The sequence below is a fragment of the Passer montanus genome, unplaced genomic scaffold (genome assembly GCF_014805655.1).
Source record: "Passer montanus isolate IOZ18808 unplaced genomic scaffold, ASM1480565v1 scaffold31, whole genome shotgun sequence".
NCBI lineage: Eukaryota > Metazoa > Chordata > Aves > Passeriformes > Passeridae > Passer > Passer montanus.
Window position 1 is genome coordinate 3,031,807 of NW_024367819.1, and position 14,392 is coordinate 3,046,198.

Below are 14,392 nucleotides of genomic sequence, written 5' to 3' on the forward strand. Positions count from 1 at the left end.
GGAATTGCTTCTAGAAAACCTCAAAGCCATAAGCCTGTGTGGATTACTGACTTCAAATGTGTTACTTCATAATTATTACAAATGAATATAAATTAAAAGGTAATGACATACTTGAGCAGGAGATGATTTAAAAATGCTTAGGCAAATAAGAATTTTCATTTATAAGTGATGTGGTTTTGTGGGCATGGTTTCTTCGTAACAAAAGTGTAGGTCTTTTTCAAGGTGGCATTTGGGGGGGGGGCAATTGTAAGCATTTATGAAATTTCACAAAGTATGGTTTGTTTGTTATTTTTCCATTTTGAATATCCCTATTTAATCCACTTTCTTTGAAGAGTCATAGAAAGTCTGTCACAATGCCCGTACTGGATGCACAAACCTTCTCTACTCTTTGTTTGTTTGGGTTTTTTCATAACTAATATTGTGAAAATTGACTAAATTTTAGAAATTTCTGATAAATATTTTAGTGTGATATTTTATGAACTAATAGCTCCAGTTTGTTGTCTGATTAACTCCACTGCCTCAAATAATTTTTTTTCTTTAGTTTTGATGCTGTGAAAATATTTTAATGGCTATTCTCATTTGGGATGAAATGAAGCTCTAAAAACTGATATAAACTCTTGTGCCTATGAAAGAAATAAAAATTAAATTTTAATTATTAACTTATTTCCCCAAAAATTGTTAAGAAACCCCAAGGTAGTTCAAGGTTCCTATGGTTTTGGACATTATTGTCTTAATTTTATACGACAGAGATATACAGATAAATTTATTTGAAGCCACTTGTAAAATTTATTTGAAGCCACTTGTGGTTTTTTTATCTGCTTTTCTACCCTATGTGGTTGGGTTAGTGGAATTCTACTGTTTTGATTTTATTTTTCTTTATTTCTTAAAGGAGAAATTGAATAAAAGTGCATGAACCGAAAAAGTTCTGCCTGTATTAGTTTCTCTCACTCTTTTAGGCTTTTGAAATCTATCCAAATTCATACTGATTTCCTCTACCTAAATATTAAAGAATTAATTTTTAGATTTTTTTCACATTTTTCTGTCTGTACCAGTGTAGTAACAGTAAGATCTCTTTTAAGGGAACTTGCCATCTCCTGACAACATGATTGACAAATTACAATGATATTTAATTTACTGGTTTGCTGTCTTAGTAACCATTTCTACTTGACTTTATAGGAGCCATGATTAATTCTTCAGGATAACCAACAGTAATTACCCAGAAATTGGGTGTGCCCATGAGTTTTATGTTCATAAAGATCAGAAACTATAATAATGTGCCTAAATTAAATACTTCAAAGTTACATATCCTGAAACATTTCAGTCAAGCAGTCTTTAAATCATGAAGCTCAGCATATGCTAGCTGTTTGCTCTAAGTACTCTGTGTTACTTCTTGATGAAGGATGTGCTGTGTAAATGATGGCCCATCACTGTGATGTGGAGGTCACTCTAACTCCTCTTTGCAGTGTTTGCAATATATAGGCATTCAGCCAGTACAATGTTAAAAGGTCATAAAATAGGAATTAACTGGGTTTATCCAAGAGTGGGCCATTCCAAATGTCAAGCTAAAGCTTGGCAAGATTCTTGACTTACTATTCTTCTTGTCTCTCATTTGGCTAGGCCACCATACTGTAGGCATATTTTACTCAGTATCAAAATACCTCCTTCTGACCAAATACAAACTAAACAAAATAAGGTGTTTGAACTAACTCATTCAAAGGGATTTTTTTTTTTTGTTGTTGCTTACATAGTTTTTGTGCTTTTAATATGTAATGTCTAGGATCAATATTCCTATCACAGCTACCTTCAGTGAGAGGTGGACTCAACAAGCTTTTCAAATTCTCTTTGTAGGGATTCAAAGTCTGCAGTGTTCATAATTCATGAGATGTAGCTGTTGCAATAATATTCTCTTTTTAAAGGCCAGTGAACATTCATAGATGTGTGTGCTGCATATGATCTGCAGACCTGGCCCCTTTGTGAACTCTGGGACTGCTCTTTCCTCCCCTACCTCACACATGGATTTTCTACTTTGAAATCTGAGGAGGAGAGATGAATTTCATTGAAATATACTGCAGAAACCTGAGAAATTCTGAGTTCTCTACTCAGAAAGGGAACAGAGTTACACTTCTGTGCCTCTGGTTTAGCTTAGCCAAACACTAGGTGAGCTGATTGCCTTTAAGAGAAAGTTTTAGTGTAGAGAGGGTCAGAAAACCAAACCTAATTCTCTTGTGTCCTAGGCTGTAGTAACTGTTATATCATCCTCATCCTTTGTCTTGTCAGTTGTAGGTGATGAAAGCTTTCTATGTCCCAGAGTACAGCTTGGGTTTCTTAAGATTTTGGTTTATATGTTGGGGGAGAATTTAAATAATATGAAGCATGATCTTGAAAATAACTTATTATAGATTTCCGTTAGTGCTACCACTGTGAGGGAGGAAAGTAATGTAGTTTTCTTAGTGTGCCATTTATCAGTGAGCACAGTGGCTCAAAGCAATTTTGTGCTCTTCTCATGTCCCAGGCGCCCTCATATGGATTTTTGCTTCTGCTAGCAGGATGGAACTCCTAAACACAACCTTGATTCTGTGACTTGGTGAGTGCTATTTATTGACTGTATAGGTATTTGTTCTTACAGCACAGGGGCAAAGTCAAATTTATGTCTTGCAAAGCGATCCTTACATTTGTTAGTTTCTTTCAATATCCCATGAACAGAAGTTTAAAAATTTTTTTAAGAACATTTCATTATTGATCAAGAACCTATCTAAAAAGGCTGAGCCATCACCATAGAGTTTGCTGAGAACTTGTGGTTTCTGAGGACACTGAACAGTAGTATACAGAATTTCCTTGCATATCCAGAGATCATTAGGAAAATTAGAATAAGAAAGATGAAAGATCTTCACAGCAGGTTGTGTAATAAATATAATAACTTGTGCAGAGAAGAAAACATGAAGGCTATTTTTATTCAGATCAATCAGATTTAATATCTGTATCAATCAGTAAAATATTATTTTCAAAATGCTATTTTTAAAGCCTTTCAAAATATGTCAGAGGTATCAGAACTGTTGCTTTGTGTTTATGTCATGAAAGATGGCACCAGGTTCTTCTGGGGTTTTCAGGAGATTTCAGAAATCAGTATTTTTTCATGTGCTTTTATTAGTTTTTGTGTCATTTGCAGACAGTAGAAGGGGTGTGACTTTGGGAATGAAATATATTTACATTGTTTAGCTGCTGTAAATATGAAGTATGTTGTGAGAAAAACAAAGCACTTCCTTCTTGGTTTATACTCTTCTCTTTAAACTACCATTGCTTAAAGTGACACACAGAGAGTACCCTTCTAATTTTCATGTTATTTCTATTGAGTTGGCCAAGTTTCACCAATTACTGCAGACTACTGATGTGGGGAAAAAAGAAGCAAAATTACTTGAACTAAGATAATTTCCATTTCTGTATTTCACAGCCATAAAATCCCAAGCAAAAGATCTTTGAGCACTTTGATTCAAATTTTGAGTATCTATGTTTATAACAAATTTTATTCTTGCAGTTTCATGTAAAAAAGTAATGCACCTGATTCACTTAATATGTGAACATCTGTAGTCTATAACTCATGTATTTTTTTCTGATTTGGGCTTTGGAACATTTGCATATGCTAATTTGCATATTTTATTTATTTCTAAGCTTCTGAACCAATTTATATCCATTGAAGAGCTGGAGTTTTATGTAGAAAGATTTGAACGAGATTATTTTTTCTTTGTTTCTTTTACATTTTTTCTGCTGTGTGCCTTTAATTAAAAAGTGATCAATGCCATTAACTTGAAAGAAATAAACTTGTTCATATAGTGAAATGTGTCAGCATATGAAGGCATCTTTTTTACGTCGATCCACAGAGTTTTTAATATCCCCTTGGCTTTATATTTCATTTGGTCTGTATATTTTCAATCAAATAGAAGAAGATGTTAATACCATATTTTATGTGTTCTTACTTGTTTTGTTAGTAGTACTGTAAGAGATAGAAAGGGAATAATTCGGATGCATTCTGAAAGTAAAGGGAATAAGGAATTCTGGAAAATACAAATCACTGCCTGAGTGCTTACCCTTTTAAATGCTATTTGTATGCAGTACACTTTGTTAAAGTTGTGTTTATAATAACTTAAAGGAATCTCATTTTGCCAGGGAACATGGAATCAGATTTAACATCTATTTAAGCTACACTTCACTTTTATGAGGAGGAAAATAATGCAAATGTACATTAATACATATGTTTTTTGGGAGCTGGGGGAATAGAGGGATAGTTTGTTCAGTTCCAAAAATGAATCAGCTATTTAGCTCTATAAACCAATAATTTTGCCTATCTAGTCACATGTGCAGATGTATAATTTGTAGTAGAAAGTTGAAAAATATTAGCTTGTGAAGGAGCATATTGATACCTCCTTTCTTCTGTTGGTAAAGTGGCTCTTTGTAGATGAGATTAGTGTGGTATTGAGTGGTGTCTTTGGGTGATACAAGGAGATATATCCTCTGTAACATCTTTTTTATCTACTCATAGGGTAAAGTAGTAGTGGCTCGGTCACTGTCACTCCACATAAAATACTGGAAAGAAGTATTTTCACAAAAGAGAAGATCGATGGCATCATGTGCTGCTGGAAGGTGTGAAGATGACATTAACTGTGAGATAAAATGATCATGACACTTTGAAAGTGGAACTGGTCTTTGCTGGGTATTAGCATATCCATTTGAATCTGTCAAACCAGAACAAAGAGTAGTCATAAGATTCCCTGTGAAAGAGCTGATTATTTACCTCCTTCCCCCATAACAAAGTAAGATTTAAAGATTTTTAACTGTAATTTAGATTTAAGATTTTTAACTGTAATTTAAAAATTATAGTTGTAGTTAACATGGAAATTTGACATAAAACCTCTTAAGTAGCTGTAAGGGATATACCAGTTCTGTTCTGAACAAAATTAATTTGGAAATAGCCTCTGTGTGCAAATGGATCAACAGAAGTACAGAGTCACTGTCACTTTCCATACCCACCCAAATTCTTTATAGATTATCTGATCTCTCAGGGTCATCTTGTATTAACCTCTACTCAAAGTGAAATCTTAGTGTGTTGCCATCAAAGTTCAGTGTTTAAGGATGGAGATACCACCACACTGAACAACCTTTCTGAAGACAGTGATAAAATCCTCCCTTATTATCTTGACTGAAGAAGGCCAGCTCTCACCACCTTGCCTCATGTCCTCAAGTCCCCCTTTACCACATTGCTAGCCGTCAGTTGTAGTCACTCCCTTTTTCAATTGTTTTTTATACCTTGGAGCCTAAAATAACATAGTATTCCAGATGTGGTCCAGTAGTGCCAAAAAAAAGGGAAAGTGGTGGCAATGCTTTTGCTGATGCAGCCCAGTATACTGTTGTTTCATCATTGCAAGATAGTATTTGATGCCTGCAAATTTCTAAAAGTATAGCTCTCAACTCCAAGTTTCTCACATCAAAGTGGTACATTGTGTTCATCTTTCTGTGGGCAAGTGAGCCATACTTAAGGAGAGAACAGCTCTTCTTCCTTCAGTGTCATCTGGCTCATAAAGGTGATGCCTTTTGACCAATTGCTGTCAATTGTTGTACCCATAGTAAGAAGCACAAGACTTCTTATTGTACCTGCAAAAAACTATGTATTTAAAATTGGAAGCTTTCACATTTGCATGAAAAGAAGCAATGAAATGACACCTGCTCTGTCTGAGGATGGCAGGAACAAAGAAGCAGTGAGTTTTATGTTTGCATGGGTTGGTAGGAGAGAAGTAGAAAATAACCTCCACTAAGAAATTGCTGAAAGTCCTTGCATGAATGTAAGCCATATATAAAGTAGGACCTACTTATGGACAACTGCTATCACTTCTAAAGTAAAGCAAGTACATTTTTTCAGTGAGAATGTTTGGGGATGTAGCTGATAATAATCTTCAGGTACTAATGAGCTCACGTATTATTTTCTTTTGGCAATATTTTCGTAACACCAACATATTTTTTACAGGTTATGTAACATTTTATAATGTAACAGTTAATTTTTGACGTTTTGACAAGCTAAACACATTAGTCCTTGACTGTTGAGGAGATCATAATGTGAAAAAAAAAAGAAGTGTGATACTTGTAATTGTGGGTGGATTATAGTGTTAATCCTGAGACAGAGTTTTAGTACATGCTGTAAGAGAGCACCCAAGGATCCTTCTAATTAGTACAGAGATAGCTCATTCCAAACCTGTCAGAAAAAGCTGGTACACTTTTGGATATTCTGTTTTTTAAGGGTGCTTTGCTGATGGGGGGGGAGGGAGGGGAAAACACAGATATAATGTAAAAATCTCAAGGAATAATGATGAAGACTATTAATGCACCATTGTCAATGAAAGATTGCTTCTTTTCCTTCCAAAAATCTGCAGAAGGAATTACTAGTTTTCTTTCAAGATTCCAATAATCTTCCACTTGCAGAGATACAATTGTATTCTCCCTCAGACCTATGCAGGAAAAACACTGATGTCAGACAGGTATTCAATCACTGTTTGCATTATTTATGTAAGACATGCAAATACTTTGCAGTAATATCACCTCTAGAATTAGGTATTTTGGTTTTAAATACAACTAATTCATTTAAGCCATATTATAATAATAACTTTCTGTAGCAGGAGAGATACTGATTAATATCTTTGTTGATCTTTTATATTGAGCCATTGTTCTAGCTATCTTCATAATATGAAATCATGGTATAATTAGTGACTTAGTAAACAATCAGTAAATTAATTTTACTAAATTTAATTTAGTGAATAATTAGTGGATTAAAAAACCCCGATAATCTGACAATTAGCAGACACAACAAACAGCTAAGCTTGTGAGACCTGTGCTTAGTATTTTTATGATTGTCAGCAAGTAAAAAAAAATGTTACATCTGCTCTGTTTTGCAGTTCTGATGGATTTTGTAAACACTATTGGCAGAAATCTATTGGGTTTTATGATTACTGAGAAGTAGAAGTAGAAAAAAGCAGCTATTCCTTGAAATCAAGAGAGGTGAAAAGGTGGCATTTAAAATAATTTCTGGTTTTTCTTTCTGTGTGCTGGCTCCTGAAGCCATAATTGGGAAGAAACAACAGCATGGTACGAAGTCCTGAGTAATTAGTAAGAAGCTGTAATAGTGCAGCTTGCTTTGGACAAAAGGATTTATTTTATTAGGTAATAATGATGCCTTAAGTTTTATCTTTCATATTTTTCAGATTCTGTACTGCCTTAGTGTGTAACTCTGAACCTCATATAAAGTGTCAGCAAGTTCTTTTCACAGTTTAGTTAGACAAAACAATCCTTTTCCAAACCGAAGGACAGAGGACACTGTTGCAGCTTCAAGCCCAAAAAGTGAATTGAGGAGGGCAGTCTGGGAGGATGGGACTTTATAATCTGAAGCTGTAATTAGGCAATTAACCCCAATATATAAATAGACCAAAAATTATAAAAGCATTAAAACTCGTGACCCATTGTCCATATTGGGTGAAGCCCTGGCCAGGTTCTTGTACAGCCCAAGGTGTATCCTTTGAAGGCCTTTTAATAAATACCTCCTTGATTCCTTTAATTCTGTCCAGCCTCTGCTCCAGACAGCCTCTCAGGCATCAATAACAGAAGATCATTGAATTTTTATTATTAAATTTATACATGATTAGACAGTACTTGGTAAAAACAAAATCATTTGGAATTTTTGTTGGTTTGGGGTGGTTCCCCTTCTCTCAGGTATTGCAGAAAGATGAGTTTATATGCCGTAACAGTGTTGCAGAATTTTGCTCTGCTTTTTTATTGCCATTAATGCCATTAATTTTATTGCCATTATTGCCATTTATTTTTCTGCCTGTCTTTTGTCTAGTAAAATCCTGTCATCTAGTTGTTTGATTTTGGGTGTTTTTTTGAAATTAAGAATTTTTTTGTGAAGATGCCAGCAGACAACTGGGTTTTCTGTGATGCCGACAAGGTCTAAAAGATAGGCTGCTTTTAAATACATAAGAACTGAAAATATGTATTTTACTTTGGGTAAAGATATTTGCATGATGCTTTGACCTGAGGCCTTTGGATTATTATAAGCAGAAGCTCTAGCCAGTCTCAGGAACAGTGCTTTGAGGACACAGCTTCATGTATTGTTAATGTGAGTGATATTTTATTGCAGTACTGTTAGGCAAGTTGTAATAGTGCTACATACCTAGTAAGGCATGGAAACGAAACCTGTAATTTTGTCACATTCCCCTCTTCTTTGGGTGTAATGACCTTTTATTTGACTATAATTTTCCTTTGCTTCAGAATAGTGTCTTGTTCCACAGAGGCTCTAAATTTGGCACTGAATGACCACAGCTTAAGATGAGACTTTTACCTCTCTACTCTGAAGTCCATGATTGCATCCTTATTGTGTCCTGCCTTGATGAATGAAATTTATTCCTCCCTGGATTATGTTGTATGCAAGTAACAGCCCTCCAGCTTCCCACACAATTGGCTATTACAATTGTTGTATGCACAGATTGCTTTGTCTGTTTTCTGTTAGGTTTTTATTGGCCTTCAATAGAAAAAAAAATCCTTGCCTTAGATGTTTGAAACATGGATTAGATTTCTGCAGTAATTCTTCATGCAGGTATTCTTTTAGTATTGAAAACAATCTAACCATGCAAACAATCTATACATGCAAAATCTGTCCCCAAAAGAACCAAATTATAACTGTTAGATAAGTAATCTAATACATTTCTCTGCACAAAAATTTGAACACCTCAACAGCTGTTGAGAGGTGTTTGTTTTACCGATTAAAAAATTCCTTATTATTTATTTACATTATGTGTGGGTCTCTTTGGAATAGTTTTAATTTCTGACAGTACATCTGGAAGGGCTTTCTTCCTTTTTCGCTAAATTCTTTCTTTTTCTATCATTACCACAAATTTGCATGTCCTTTAATGGAGGAAGTGTTAATTGTTTGATTTCTTTAGAAGAGATCCACTGAGAAAAATCACAGTTAAAATTTTCTGAAAAAGAATACATGGTATATAAATATGAAAAAATCTCTCTTCGAAAGAACAGCAGTTTTTTTCAAAAGTATTTTTACAATTCTTTGCTTTAAACTTGGACCATTCAGTCAATTATACTCTTCTTTCAAAAGTCTTTTCAGACATGTTCTCCCTCTTTTTTGTGTGTTTAAACCAAGAAAACTCATGTTTTTTATTCTTTTTATGTTTTACCCAATTGGCAAAACCGGTTTTAATCTTTCCTCCTTTTAATGCATCCTTCTGCCTTAGTCTCTTTATTTCCAATGTAGGGAAATGTGGGAACAGTCCTTTATACTGTGCCATCTCTCAGCTTTGAAGCACTGCCAAACTTCTACTTCAAAGCTGTTTCAAGGCTTCAGCTTTGTCGCAAAACCGTCACGTGCAAAGCTTTTACCAACCCACACAACCGTTTAGCTTTTAAAGTGCATCTTTGTTACTGGAGAAAGGTTAATTCTGCTGATTCCATAAATTATCTCTGCAAGTAATAACTTTTCTCCAGTATATGGAATATACCTCTGGACAATACTGTTGAAATGATTCATCAGTAAATTAAATTACAAAAAATTGATGGTGTTATATCCTGAGAATTATTTTTATCAGGTAATTTTCCATTTGACTAGTATTCTGTTTCTAAATATCTGAAAGTGATTTTGAAGAAAAGTTCTCAATAGATACCCTAAAAGTTTTGTGATATTGAGCTAAAATACTAAGTAATTTTAGATTTTTAAAGTCATAACAGTTATTTTGTTTTTAGATTATTGTGTATATATGGAGGTCCCATATATCAGGTTTTAAATACTCAAATTATGTTTTATAAACATATTAATAATATTAATAAGGTTAATATGGAGGAAAAATATCTTATTTCTGGTGCAGGTACATCTAGGTAGGTATATGGGCTATAATCAGTTCATCCTTGCTGAAGCAGGAATCCTCTATTAAGGAAACTTTTAGGTTCACATAAGTAGATTCTGCAGAGAGCAGTGAACTGAGCAGAGTCTGACTTAGAGTTCTGAATGCCTTACACTCAGATGGGCTAACCTGTAGCTTGGCTTCAGAAAGTTTTTTCCTTATTAAAAAACCCAACTAGGTTTGACAACAAACATACCCTCAACACTTAAAAAACCCCCTAAATAGTATAGTCTGTGATATGACGGGGTCAAAAAAAGAATTGAAAATTAAGAAAAAATATGATTCTTGATTGGGAATTTTATGGTTCTTTAATGGGTTGCTTGGTTATCTTTTTGGAAGTTGAATTAATTTTTAAATTCTTAATATTAAGGTGATTGTCTCATGACTTCTTTAGCAATGAAAAACAGAAAATAAAGAAATTGTGAAAACTGCATCTTCTAGGACAAAATGGTATTAACTGTGAAAGTTTTACCCCTCCTATTTATAATACTTGAAATAAACTCTATTGGTCAGGTCCATAAAACTCTTTTCTCTACCTGAGCTAATGCATTCTGGGTTACTACAGTGGGTTTGTTAACATAAAATGAATGAATGCTACAGAAGATTTACATGAAGTCTAGAGCTATCTGTCCAATGCTGTGACCTTCTGTGGCTGATTAATTGGGCAGATTACTGGGAACGTAAATGGATAATTTTCACTTTGCAATTACATTTATGTGAGTTATGCTCAGGTTAAATCACACACTAAATAGTCATTGTAATACCAGCCTTAACCCAAATTTAAGGATCATGTCAAGTCTCTCATAAAATGGAAAAAATGTGCAATCCAAGTGCTGTTTAGTTTCTTATTTATTTTTTTCCCCAAGTGCATTGAGGTATAAAATATTACTGGTTTTATCTTTAAAATTTTTTAAAGTACATTACAAACTTTTAACTGATTCCTGAATTTTAATTTGTGAACATGTGTCAAGGCAAAGAATACAGAAAGCTTTGTGAGCAGATAAGTTTAGTACAACCTCTGCCAAAGTGACATTAAACAGAATTGCAAATTTAGTGAAGCTAAATAACTGTCTAAATTGGGTAGTAAAGAAAATAATGAGGAATGCTTTCAGATCTATTAGCAGCTAATGGAAAAATCAAAAAACAACTCCTTGTGCCTGATGTGGCAGGAAACAGAAAAACATGCTGACTACTGGATCACTGCACAATATAAAGGGCTGATTAGTAGAAAGCTGTAAAATCAGAGATTTTAAGTGTTCCAAATAAATCAGTTGCCAGCTCTATCCCTGCAACAGGATTAACTGGACACTCAGGATGGAGATTAACCAAGCCATTCCTCCATTAGGAGGAATACTGCTGTCCACAGATCAGTTACTATTTCCAAAAGTGGAGAACTTCTGCTTGATTTAGACTCTCAGGAACATTATCTAGGTCTAATGCCCATTTTTCCAGAGCATTGTTAAACTAGGAAAACACAAACATGCCACTTCTGAATGAAAGAGGATTAGCAATTCTGATCCTTTGCGATAATGGAAATGATGCTCAATGGTTATAATAAATCATTAAAAGTAGGTAGCAAATAATTTCTGCCTTTTTAATTTTTAACATTAGTTTTCTGCAATTGCATTTAATACAATATTTGTATTTTTAAAAAAAAATGTTGTTTTGAGCAAAACCCACAAAAGTGCCTCCAATTTATTTCTGCATAAATTTATAAAAAATAGGTCGTGTATGAAAAAAAATCAACATTAAATGTGTCATACTTTTTAACTGAAAAGGTCAAAAGTAATTTTCGCCATTCATAGTGTATTGCTAGGAAACCCTTATTTCAAAGTATAGTTCAGAATGTAAACACAAGCATAGACCTCTGAGGCTACTTTGACTTTTCATCCTTATTAGAGAACAAGGAATTCTGAAATGCAGTAAATTCCTTCAAGATATAAATGTTTGTTCAACTGTAATAAAATTCAGGATAGAATATATGTTTCCCTCATTCGTTTGATGGGGAGGCTGTTTGGAAGGGCTGCTCATAATTCAGAACTATGCTGTTTGCATAATGAGTTGGAAAGGTCTTTGAAAAATTGCATTTGGCTAATGAACAAGACATACATCAGTTCAGTTCTGTCGCTTTTGTGGACCCAGATATCTTCCTTTCTCTTCATATTTTTACTTAATGTGAAACTCTTTGTGAAGTGTAACACTTCATACAGGATGCATGAAAACTTTAAACTCAATGCTGACAATTTAAGTCCTTGTTGCCCAAGAACTACTAATTTAATTAGAGACTGCTATGCTGGAATTAAGAGGGAAGCAAAATATCCCTTCAGAGAAATTTCATTGAAGAAGATTAAGAGTACAAGTGGAAAAAAGAAAATTACATACAGAAGCCTGTTATTTTCCATTGACTACAAAAGGAGTTTAGGATGACTAGGAGAGCTGGACATGCCTACTTGTAGACATGTGATGTTAGCTGAGCTGATCTCCATTTTGTCATTCAAAGATTAGTCTTTGCTCTCCTTAGTAGATGTTTCCCTTTCCATGTAGATGCTTCCAAGTTTTTGTTGGGAGGGTTTTTTGTGGGGAGATTTGGGGAGTTTATTTTGTTTTGTTTTCCATTTGTTTTGCTGTGGAGATTTTTTTTCTTTAATTAAAAAATAGTTTCAATCATTGAGACACCTAATTTATTTTTTCCCCCTACTCTTTTCCATCAGCAGTGAGATCTACCTATGTGATATCTAATTGAAAATAGCCCTCAAAGTCATATTTGTGGTAGTTAGAAGTTTGTCTTTTTACTTGCATGCCAGAAACCTTGCCCAAGAAACTGTTATGTACTGATTGAATAACAAAACTAAATAACGTATTCTGCAGTTCACCATTATTGTTCCAGTTCTGAATACTCTGTGAAAACAACTTGTATTTAAATTACGCTGTTAAAAATAATATTGGTGACTAATACTGCTTGATTACAGTGTATAAGTCTAATTACTATGTTTCTTAATCGGTAAGACGATTACTAACTGAAAATAAAGAAAAAATCTCTGGTATATCTGATAACTTTTGATCTCATGTTTAATTTATTTAAATTACTGTGGATTTGCATTAACCCCACTGAAATACTGTACTAGAGCATAAGTATGAGACTCCATATCCTAGGATTCATTCTCCAGGAGAACTGTTGTGGTTGTGGTGTGACTTAAGTCACTTCTCTTGAAAACTATCTGAACTCTGAAATATTCTGTATTTCATGTTTATAGAGAAGAAAAGAAACCTTACTAATCTGTAACCAGGTGCTGATTTAGATTAATTTATTTTTTCATAAAAAGTAAATATCTATGATAACTTTGTCAAAGATACAAACAAAACCAATTTAAGTAGCTCAAACTACTTGAATTAAAAAGTTGAAGCTATTTAAATTCTTCCACTGGTCTCACTAGATCCTTTATAATTGTCCTGATGAAATTAGATTATCCTAATTAAACTCATTATATGAATAAAAGAATAATGCTTTTAGTCATGCGTATGCAGTAGCTAAGTAAATTGTAATATATTTAACATTTTAATAACTAGCCTTTTATTTCTCTAAATATGCAAAACAGCTGAACTGTCGCAACCTCAATTCTCCAGCTACAGATGGTCTTAGTGTTGTCAGATCAGCAGGTTAGGAACTTCTCCCTCACCCCAGCAGTGACCTACAACTGACCTGCAGTAAATTGCTAAATCAATGTGTATTTTATTGCAGGTTCACTGGAGATCCCTATCCTTAGGCAAAACCTTTACACACCATAAATAGATTCCGAGTACCTCTTTCTTCTTGTCTCTGAATCGACTATGTCTGTAGGAGATAATGCCTAGGCTGAAGAGAAGCTGTATTTGAACCCCTCTCCAGCTGCTGACAGCTTGGGCATGGCAGCACAAAGCTGCTGGTGGTGTTTCTGGTGAATTGTCACAGGCTGTGCTGTCACTGCAGCTGCACTGACAACAGCCTCATACCTGGTTTAAATGTAGCTGAGACGCAGGGACCTGAGGTGCATACATAACATTAAGTGCACTATGTGTGTCTCTAAGGCAAGACTGACAAACCAATGGCAGCCCACCCGCAGGATGGTTTTATATATCCTCTGCCAGTGCTTTACAAGAGCTGCTGCTGTCAACATTTAAGTGATGTTTAACAGGTAAAGGGCACGCAGAGTACCACTGTGTCCAGTCAGGGCTCAGTGCCAAAAGGCAGGAGTTAGTCTAGCACAGAGCCCATGGCCATTATTAACAATTATCATGTTGTGTTTACTGTCTGCAGGATTCTTACGGCAGTATGTCTGAGCTGATGACCCAAGGAAAGGGCAGCTATCTGGCTTCTCCAGTGAAGTTCGTTCTCCCTTGGTCAATCTCAAGTACTAACAGCATGAAAGCCTGGTCATGCATACATTTGTTTTGCTATGCATTGTCCTGAC